General features: G+C 45.7%; 1 long non-coding RNA gene across 1 annotated transcript in view; it reads left to right on the plus strand.

Annotated features, from left to right (window-relative positions):
* LOC135101597 (uncharacterized) overlaps positions 1 to 10,000 on the plus strand; it is a 174,857-nt gene that overhangs the window by 50,423 nt on the left and 114,434 nt on the right. The window contains exon 2 of the long non-coding RNA XR_010269329.1: positions 3,525 to 3,573. This is a non-coding gene — a long non-coding RNA (uncharacterized LOC135101597). The remainder of the gene's footprint in view (positions 1 to 3,524; positions 3,574 to 10,000) is intronic.

Below are 10,000 nucleotides of genomic sequence, written 5' to 3' on the forward strand. Positions count from 1 at the left end.
TTTTCCGTCTGTGCGCTCTCTCTCTCTCTCTCTCTCTCTCTCTCTCTCTCTCTCTCTCTCTCTCTCTCTCTCTCTATCTCTCTCTCTCTGTCGTTTTTATAAAGGTGACGGTTGCAGTGCGGTTAAGAGTAACATAAATCGATTTTTAATATAAAGTTTAATCTCCATCCTAACCACCACCACCACCACCACCACCACCACCACCACGCAAAACATAGCTGGGTGGTGCTTATGGCGATGGCGGTGGTGGAGGCGACGTCCCATGATGTATTTTCATCTCGAAATAACCGCACAGCAAAAAGAAATCAATTTAAACTCCAACTCCACCCTTCCCCCACCCCCGACACCAGCCTACTCGCCACCATATCACCATCACCACCATCACCACCACCACCACCACCACCACGACTACGACCACCACCAGGCTCACATCCCTCGTGGCGTACCGGTGTCCTGTCTGTCCCCACACCTTCACATCGCTCAGAAACAATTAGCAACAGTCCATTTTTCCCCAGTGTTTTTTCCCTCTCCCTCGCTGTGGTCTCCCTTCAAGGCAGTGCCAGGGGCGTCGCTGTTACATGCGCCTCGTAAAATCCATAAAATTAAACCAATGAAGTGAACGAAGGCAAAAGACGTTGTTTAGTTCTCGTAAGACGTTATCTCACGGTCCATTTCGCTCTGTTTACAGCATCGCGATTATGCTTGGTTGTTTGTGTGGCAGATTACTAAGCTTCTCACCTGCGTGTTGTGTTAAGCTAGATATGATAGTGTCAGTACAGGAGGGGGGGATTAGTGTGCGTGTGTTGAGGTTACTGAGAAGGGACGAAGTGCAGGGAGGGACCACAGGGAGGCTCGAGTCGGGACTGGCAGGGTATCAGCACCCACCAGTGATCTCCCGACATCTGGCAGCCCGCCCCGCCGAGCCACGCGAGCCGCCAGGTGAGCACAGGTATACTAATGAGACTCCTCCTCCTCCTCCTCCTTCTCCTCCTTCTTTTCCTCATGTTTCTTCTCCACCTTATCCTTGTTTTCGTATTTTCTTCCAGGCCATCGTCATCGTCCTCTTCACCGCTCTCCTCCTCCTCCTCCTCCTCTTCCTCCTCCAGCGGCTTCTTATCACTGTCAGTTGTCGTTGGTCTAATTAATGATATTACAGACCATAATTATGTTGCCCATCACTTCTCATTCTCGTCTTCTTCTTCTTCTTCTTCTTCTTCTTCTTCTTCTTCTTCTTCTTCTTCTCTTTATGATCTTTCTCTCCCACTGCTTACTTTGCCCTACATTCTTTTTCCTTTCATGATGGTGATGATGATGATGATGATGATGATGAAAACTCATAGGACGTAAACTACTATAATACCCTTACTTTCACTATACTACCACCGCCACCATCACCACTACTACTGTTGTTCATGTTGCAAACTGCTATATTTATTATCATGCACATCATTATCATCATCATCATCATCATCATTAACATCATCATCATCATCATCATCATTCAAATCTCTTACTTATTTCGCAGGTAAGAGAGGTAAGATTTGAAACTTAATTGCTGTCCTCCCTCCCTCCCTCCCTCCCTCCTCCTTCCCTCACTAACCTTCTCTCCCTTCTACCTGACCTCTCCCTCCCGTCTCCTTTTCTCCTTAATTTGTGTAGTAACCCTAAGACCCGCCTTGGGCTTGGTAACACTGTCCTGTGGCAGTTCTCATAGGTAGTGTGACTCATCTGGTAACACTGATCCCACTGAGTAACGTGAACCGGTATACTGAAGAGAAGCTTTGACCTCCTCCTCCTCCTCCTCCTCCTCCTCCTCCTCCTCATGTTTCTCTTCTTCCAAACCCATACCTTTCTAGCTCCTTCATTCTGTCTTAAATTATTATCTCTCTCTCTCTCTCTCTCTCTCTCTCTCTCTCTCTCTCTCTCTCTCTCTCTCTCTCTCTCTCTCTCTCTCTCTCTCTCTCTCTCTCTCTCTCTCTCTCTCTCTCTCTCTCTCTCTCTCTCTCTCTCTCTCTCTCTCTCTCTCTCTCTCTCATTTACCATAACTCTGACGGACGAACAGACTGATGTATAGATGGATGGAGGAAAAATGAGGAAGGAAAGAAAAGGGAAAAATATCTGGAAACAAATGAGGCATGACAAAATTAATGCGATACGTTATAACATGAAAAATAAATAAATAAGTAAATGATTTTTATTGTCTGGGCGCACTGTTCTTTTCCAATTAGATTAATATTTTATGAGTGTGGGAGGACATGTTCTTAGGAGACAATGAGTGTTTTTTTTTTTTATTAAGTGTCTGATTTGTCATTCACGCACACACACACACACACACACACACACACACACACACACACACACACACACACACACACACACACACACACACACACACACACACACACACACACACACACACCTGTCTACCCGAGGCAAGGCAGGCGAATCGGTACACTCGATACATTAATCCATGTTAATCTGTCACTACAAATATGGTTCGAGTAAATAAATATCAAGGGTAAGAGAGAGAGAGAGAGAGGAGAAGAGAGAGAGAGAGAGGAGAGAGAGAGAGAGAGAGAGAGAGAGAGAGAGAGAGGAGAGAGAGAGAGAAGGAGCGAGAGGAGTTAGCGTCTGCTTTCTGACATCATTTCTAATTTACGGTTTTTACATACGTCAGGTTTGGATGAATTGAAAGTTGCACCACTTCATTAGCAGTTATTGAAGCATCGTGTTGCTCTTACAGTGACGGAGAGAAAGTGCAGCGTCAGAGGCAATGATTGAATTCAGAACAGAGGGGGTTAGTGGGCGAGGAGGGCGGGCCACAGGGGGAGGGACAAGGGGTGAGTGGGGTGGGAGGGCGAGTCGGTGAGTTGAGGGAGGTGGTACGAGACGCAAGATTTAAAAGGAGAATACATGGTCCAGGCTGCCCAGGTAGGCGACAGGTGAGAGCCGTGACTAAGGGCAGGTGTGAAAGCCCGTCAATTGGTGCCTCTCGTCTGGCAGGGCGTGTGGGTGTGCTCTTCAGTCTTCCTTCCCTGCCCCTGCCACCTTCGTTCCTCCGCCCTCCATCACCTCAGCTCAACCAGTCCTTACCTGCCTTATCAACTCTCTTCTACTTTTACTTCCTTCATTGTCCTCCATCACTTTTCACCACACCTTGCCACCACCGTCCTCGCCCACCCCTGTCTCCGCCATCATCCCCAGCCCCACACCCCCCCTCAGTACCTCCCCCTATACCACAAGTCATCACTCCATGGTTTTCAGTCCCGACCATTAATTATTTACTGTAATACCCCACCGTGTTGTCCTCCGTCAGCCACACACCATTGCCTCCTCTAACCAGCCAACTGTTTGGGCCACCCAGTAGTCCCCTGCCACCCTCGGGTATTGAAAATCCCTTACCACCACCACCACCACCACCGCTACCACAACCACCACCACCACCACCACCACCACTACTGCCACCGTTACGCACGATCATCCACAATGTTCCCTAATACATTTTTTTTTCTTTTTCTTGGCAGAATAAATACCGATGGAGACAACAGTAATGGCCTGAAGAAAAGGGGTGTGGTGAGTACCTCTGTGCCTGTACTGTGTGATTTATATATATATATATATATATATATATATATATATATATATATATATATATATATATATATATATATATATATGTATATGTATATGTATATATATATATATATATATATATATATATATATATATATATATATATATATATATATTATATATATATATATATATATATATTATATATATATATATACGAGTATATATATATATATATATATATATATATATATATATATATATATATATATATATATATATATATATATATATATATATATATATATATATATATAGTATATATAATCCTGAAATTCGGGTCGCAGTGTAAGAGACTGATTTGTCGAAGCGATAATGATACATCTTGTGAAAATATTTTCGTTTTCTGTTTAAGATGGAGGCAAAGTTATTCTTATTTTATTTATTGAATTATTTATTCTATTATTTTTTCTTTGGTGTGTGTGTGTGTGTGTGTGTGTGTGTGTGTGTGTGTGTGTGTGTGTGTGTGTGTGTGTGTGTGAGTTTATATCTTGTGAAAGTGGAGGCGGAAGGTGCGGCGCCTTGTACCTCAGTCTTAACATGCTCCACTTTTAGTGTGCATGCACATGAGGAAAAAATGATGCAAAATTAATGTTACTAATGATCCTTGTGGCTGCCACGCTGGCCAGTGGGCGAGGCGGAGGCTGAGATGGAAGCAGACCTGAAGCTGTGGGAGGGAAGAGGGGGACACGTCTGGCCATGGTGGGGTGACTGCATTGGTGGGTAGGACAGCGGGGCGGGGCGGGGCGGGGCGGGGGGGTGATGAACTGGGCGTGGGCGGGGCTGGGTCGGAGGACAACGTTGGCTTACTTGCTCCCCATGAGTGGCACATTTGCTGCACGCTAATTGTGTGAACCTTCCTGCCAGTGATTATAAGCCAGCGAGACGAGCAGTTGTATAATAAGTGATGATTTCTTCAGCTGGTCTTTCTTTTCCGTCCGTCTCTTTTGCTTTGAAATAATGCATACTCCTCTTTACATCCCCTCCACACACACTTATATACATACGCACGTACATATTTGTCCTTCTGCCCTTCACCTTACTTTGTCCAGGAAGAAGCTAACTGTACCTGTCCCTTCCAGCGTCCTCTCTGCTATCCGTGTGTTAGTTACGGCAGGAGCGCGGGAAATGTGTTATTGCAGACTTCCGTACGTGAGAGAGGCGTCCCCGGGCTCCCTTCCTGTCCTACTCCTCCTATGTGCGCAGTGGCGGGCGTCGGGCGGGTCATGTTGAACGGGGGACCTACTTTCCAGGGAGGGAGGGAGAAAGGAAGGAGGAAGAGGCAAAGAAGGAGGGGGAGGAGGAAGACAGAGGAGGAGGACATTGTTGTAGGGTGTGGTAGCAGGTGGATAAAAGGAAACGGTCGCTGTATAGGGGGTGAAGGGGGGGTGCGTGGTTTTGAGGGTGGCAAGAGCATTATGGGATTGGTTGAGGGCGTGGCACTCTAGAACACGTTTATCAATATTTTGTTCTCCCTTTCACCATCACTCCTCGCCCTTTTCATGACAGCCACGCGACCTTTCAGCCCAGGGCGCAGTGTTGCACGATCTGAAAGGCTGAAATTGATTGTGGGAAAAGGGTGCGTTGGTCTGATAAGCTGATAATTGCATCATGTGGATAGAGAGAGAGAAAGAGAGAGAGAGAGAGAGAGAGAGAGAGTCAGGGCGTGTAGGTGACTGTGCCCCTGATGTAGGAAAGTCCGGGGCGTGTGTAGAGAAAGGAGGATGTGCGTATGGAGTAGGAGATGAATAGGTATGGGTAGGGAGCTTGAATCCTCCTGTTCCCCCCTCCAGGATACGGCGAACTCCCACCCTTAGCCAAGCCTTTCTGAGCTGCCGGGGCTGTCACGCTCGACGGCAGTTTCTTGTGTCAATCTTTCTAGACACAACGCCTATAATTACGCAATTTTCTTGTAGTAATTGAGACCTTATGGAGAAGGAGGAAGATTGTCCGGACCCCTGATCCTCCCCTTTCTTTCTTCCTCTTCCTCTTCCAGCCCCTTCCCCCTCCTCCACTCCACTTCACTCACTGCCTTCTTCCTCGTCATCCTCCAACTCATCTTTTACCACTTTCCTCCTCTCTCCTTCTTTTCCCGTGATCATTACGTGCGAGCAATCTGGAAACACTTGCGTCGAGAAAGATCCCTGTAGAAAGAAGTAAATCCTCTTCAGTGCCCCATTAAAACTTCCAACCTTCCTCACCATAGAAACCATAGGGAAGGTAGCTCGGCCACAACATTGACCCTATAATGAGGGCTCGTTTCTATTCACAGAGTCACGCAATGCTTCTGTGCCCAATGGAGATTCTATACAAAAGAGCGGGGGATAATAACACTTACTTCACTTACTTTCTGTCTTTTCTCCCGTCTCCCTGTCCTCCCGGCGCGGTGTTGGGGTCAGTCTGAGGTTGAGTGTGTTGCGGTGGGCGGGTGGGTGTGACTGGCGGGGAGAGGTTAGTGGATATGTAGGTGGGACTGTTACCGGGTCAGGAGGATGAGAAAGAGAGAGAGAGAGAGAGAGAGAGAGAGAGAGAGAGAGAGAGAGAGAGAGAGAGAGAGAGAGAGAGAGAGAGAGAGAGAGAGAGTAATAATGTTGAATCCTATGGAGATATAGATTACACAGGTCCCATTGCCCCCACCAGGTGGTATCCTCGTGAGTGTAAAAAGCGTAGAAATCAAGCCACTGGATCGCCGCTGTGGTTTTCCTGCTGTGTGCTGGTGGTGGTGCAGGAGATGCGTCTCGACATGCTGGCTGTGGCACACCTGACCTGTGGTTTGGAGGCTGATTTGATTCAGTGAAGACGTCGTTGACAGAGAAATACGTGACGGCATAACTAGGTGTAAGCCGCGCTCCTCCCGCTGCCCCTCCTCCGCGTAAGGATGAAATGAAAATAAATTAGTTGCCCCCGCCATTGTAAATTCGTCCGCTATTTTTAAACACTCGATTAGACAGTGAAGTATATGGCTTGAGTAGCCTTTTATATGCAGGAAGGATTACGTCTTTATTTTTCATTGAGAACAGGTCCCGTCCTTCCTGCTTCACTCGTGGGATTTATTGCACGGGTAAAGTATCCACTTCATCACTCAACGCTGAACGGGTTCTGATTCGTAATAGTTTTTGCAAGGGTAGCAATGCAAAAATGTTCCACGCATGTCAAGTATGTCTGAATATTTCCTGATCGGCACATAATGTACAAGTAATATTGCCTCCTTGGTCTTAAGGGTTTATGTGTGTGTGTGTGTGTGCGTATATATATATATATATATATATATATATATATATATATATATATATATATATATATATATATATATATATATATATATATATATATATATATATATATATATATATATATATATATATATATATATATATATATATATATATATATATATATATACACACACACACAAACAGACAAGTAAAAAAGATAAAGGGCAGACAGAACGGAGAGAGAGCAGCGCGAGTAGAGTCTTTAATATAATGTAGCAGCTACAGAATTTCAATATTTACAGAGCGGGTGAGTGGATAGTTTTGGGTGTGTGCAAAGAGGATCCTGATAAGATAAAGAGATGAAAGGTGAATAAGATAAAGGAGGAGGAGAAGAAGGAGAAGGAGGAGGAGGAGGAGGAGGAGGAGGAGGAGGAGGAGGAGAAATTTCACTCCCTTTTATCAGGTGATGAGGTACAAAAAGGTGCTTGGCAGGATAATAATGTTTTAATGAGTGGTGATGAGTGGCGAAGGTGGGAAATAGAGCACGGACGGAAAAAAAAAAAATGTACTCCCTGTTTCTCTTCGTCCCGTGTCTTCACTTGTTCTTCCTCCTCTTCCTTCTTTTACCCTCTTCTTTGTGGTGATCGTGAGCAAGACGGACTCACAAGGTACACATAATTACCACAGTTTTTTTTTTCTTTACCGCTGCCTTTTCTCCTCTTCCTCCTCCTCCTCCTCTTCTTCCTCCTCCGTCTGTCCCAAGGGTCGAGGCGCAGCACCGTGACTCCTGACTTTCTTCCCCCCGCGTGGCCTGGCAAGCAGCGCTCCACGGCCCCGGGCTGCCGCTGTGGGTGTCTGGGGGTTGGTGCTCATTGGGATAATTTAGTGTCTAGATCCGCAAGCAGCAGCGAGGAGAGAAAGGGTGATTTGCTCGTGTTTTATTTTCCTCTTCCTCTTCCACTTTCTTATGTGTGTGTGTGTGTGTGTGTGTGTGTGTGTGTGTGTGTGTGTGTGTGTGTGTGTGTGTGTGTGTTAACTATTATTATTTCTTGTGCTTTCTCTCATTTTGTGGTATTTCTTGTTGGTTGCATTATTTTTCTTGTTTTTACTTTTTTTTTCTTTCTTTTGCTGTGTGTGTAGGACTTTCTCTCTCTCTCTCTCTCTCTCTCTCTCTCTCTCTCTCTCTCTCTCTCTCTCTCTCTCTCTCTCTCTCTCTCTCTCTCTCTCTCTCTCTCTCTCTCTCTCTCTCTCTCTCTCTCTCTCTCTCTCTCTCTCTCTCTCTCTCTCTCTCTCTCTCTCTCTCTCTCTCTCTCTCTCTCTCTCTAATGCCGTGTTTATTCCACCTGCTGAAAGAAAGAAAACACGACACCCCATGAAATAACAATGCAGAGAGAGAGAGAGAGAGAGAGAGAGAGAGAGAGAGAGAGAGAGAGAGAGAGAGAGAGAGAGAGAGAGAGAGAGAGAGAGAGAGAGAGAGAGAGAGAGAGAGAGAGAGAGAGAGAAGAATAAGAAGAAAACGTATGAAAAAAAAGAAGAAAAAGAAGAAAAAGAAGAGAAGAAAATAAGAAAAAGACTTTCAATATAAACTGGAAACTTGTGTTATTCCCCGCGTCTGGGTGAGGCATGACGAGGAGGGGGAGGGGGTGATGGACGGCCAGGCGAGGAGTGGCGTGATTATCCTTCCCTCCAGGTGTCCTCACGCAAGCGCCTCCTCCTCCCCGGTGAGTGTGAGCGTGACGGTGATGAAGGCGTCTTGGGACCTGACCTGCCTGCCTGCCTGCCTGCCTGCCTGCCTGCCTTGCTCCCCGCTCGACAAAGTGAAGGCCGCTTGATCTTAATCCATTCACTGCTGTTTGGTGTATTTTTCCTAAATCACTAAGCACTCAGGGAACATTTCTACTCGTTCTAGTCATATCCAAGCATTAAAGTGGCTAGAAATTGCAAAAATATATTCCTTTTCATCCTTTTCCTGTCGTTGTTTCCTGTCTGATGGAGTGCAGGCAGCAATTCAGTACGTTTTTCCTTATCCAGTAACCTAAGTAACCACTTGGACATTTCTACTCATTCTATAACCATCTCCCAACGTTTTACTGTCTAGGTATTGCAAAATTTATCCCTTCTTTTTTTCACCCCTCTCTTTCTTGCAGGTGCTTATAAAGATTTCATACGTTGTGTGTTGTGAATTGTTGCATGTCGCAGTGAAAAATTTAATACATTTAAATTCGCTGTTTAGGTTTCCACGTACATACACGGTGACTTGTACTAGTTTTTGATGGAGCAGAGTTGTGTGTGGTATGTAAGTGAAGGGGTAATTCTGAGTAATGCATGTTTAGATAGGAAGTTATGGTCTTATAGTTTTGCACTGATGTTGCTGGTTTTGGGTGATTTCTCTCTCTCTCTCTCTCTCTCTCTCTCTCTCTCTCTCTCTCTCTCTCTCTCTCTCTCTCTCTCTCTCTCTCTCTCTCTCTCTCTCTCTCTCTCTCTCTCTCTCTCTCTCTCTCTCTCTCTCTCTCTCTCTCTCTCTCTGTATGTGTATGTGTCTGTGTTTGCGTGTGTGTGTGTGTGTGTGTGTGTGTGTGTGTGTGTGTGTGTGTGTGTGTGTGTGTGTGTGTGTGTGTGTGTGTGTGTGTGTGTGTGTGACGGTAGAGAGAGAGAGAGAGAGAGAGAGAGAGAGAGAGAGAGAGAGAGAGAGAGAGAGAGAGAGAGAGAGATGTGGTGCGTGTTTGTTTACGGGATGTGAACACTAAAACCAGCCACGCCCGCATACATACTCGTACATCACGTTCAGGCTAATATACGTACATACATTCAGACATATACGTGCGCACACCTGTATACACACACACACACACACACACACACACACACACACACACGGTATCTTGCAGGCAATTTCATTCTGGCGATCAAAGTGAAAAATGGGCTCATAATTTGGGGGTGAGGCAGAGTGTCTTCCGCGCCCGCTGGAGACAGATGAACGGGGCATCTTTTTTTAGAACTCCCAAACATTAATTACATGTTCCCGCCAACGCACAGTCAGTAGCGGAGACTTGGGTGCGGGCCGTTACTGACTCCTTCATTTTCAGGTAACGCGTCTCCTGTTTGAACCATTCAGAACGAGATGTGTGTGTGTGTGTGTGTGTGTGTGTGTG

The sequence above is a fragment of the Scylla paramamosain genome, chromosome 6, assembly GCF_035594125.1.
Source record: "Scylla paramamosain isolate STU-SP2022 chromosome 6, ASM3559412v1, whole genome shotgun sequence".
NCBI classification, from domain to species: domain Eukaryota; kingdom Metazoa; phylum Arthropoda; class Malacostraca; order Decapoda; family Portunidae; genus Scylla; species Scylla paramamosain.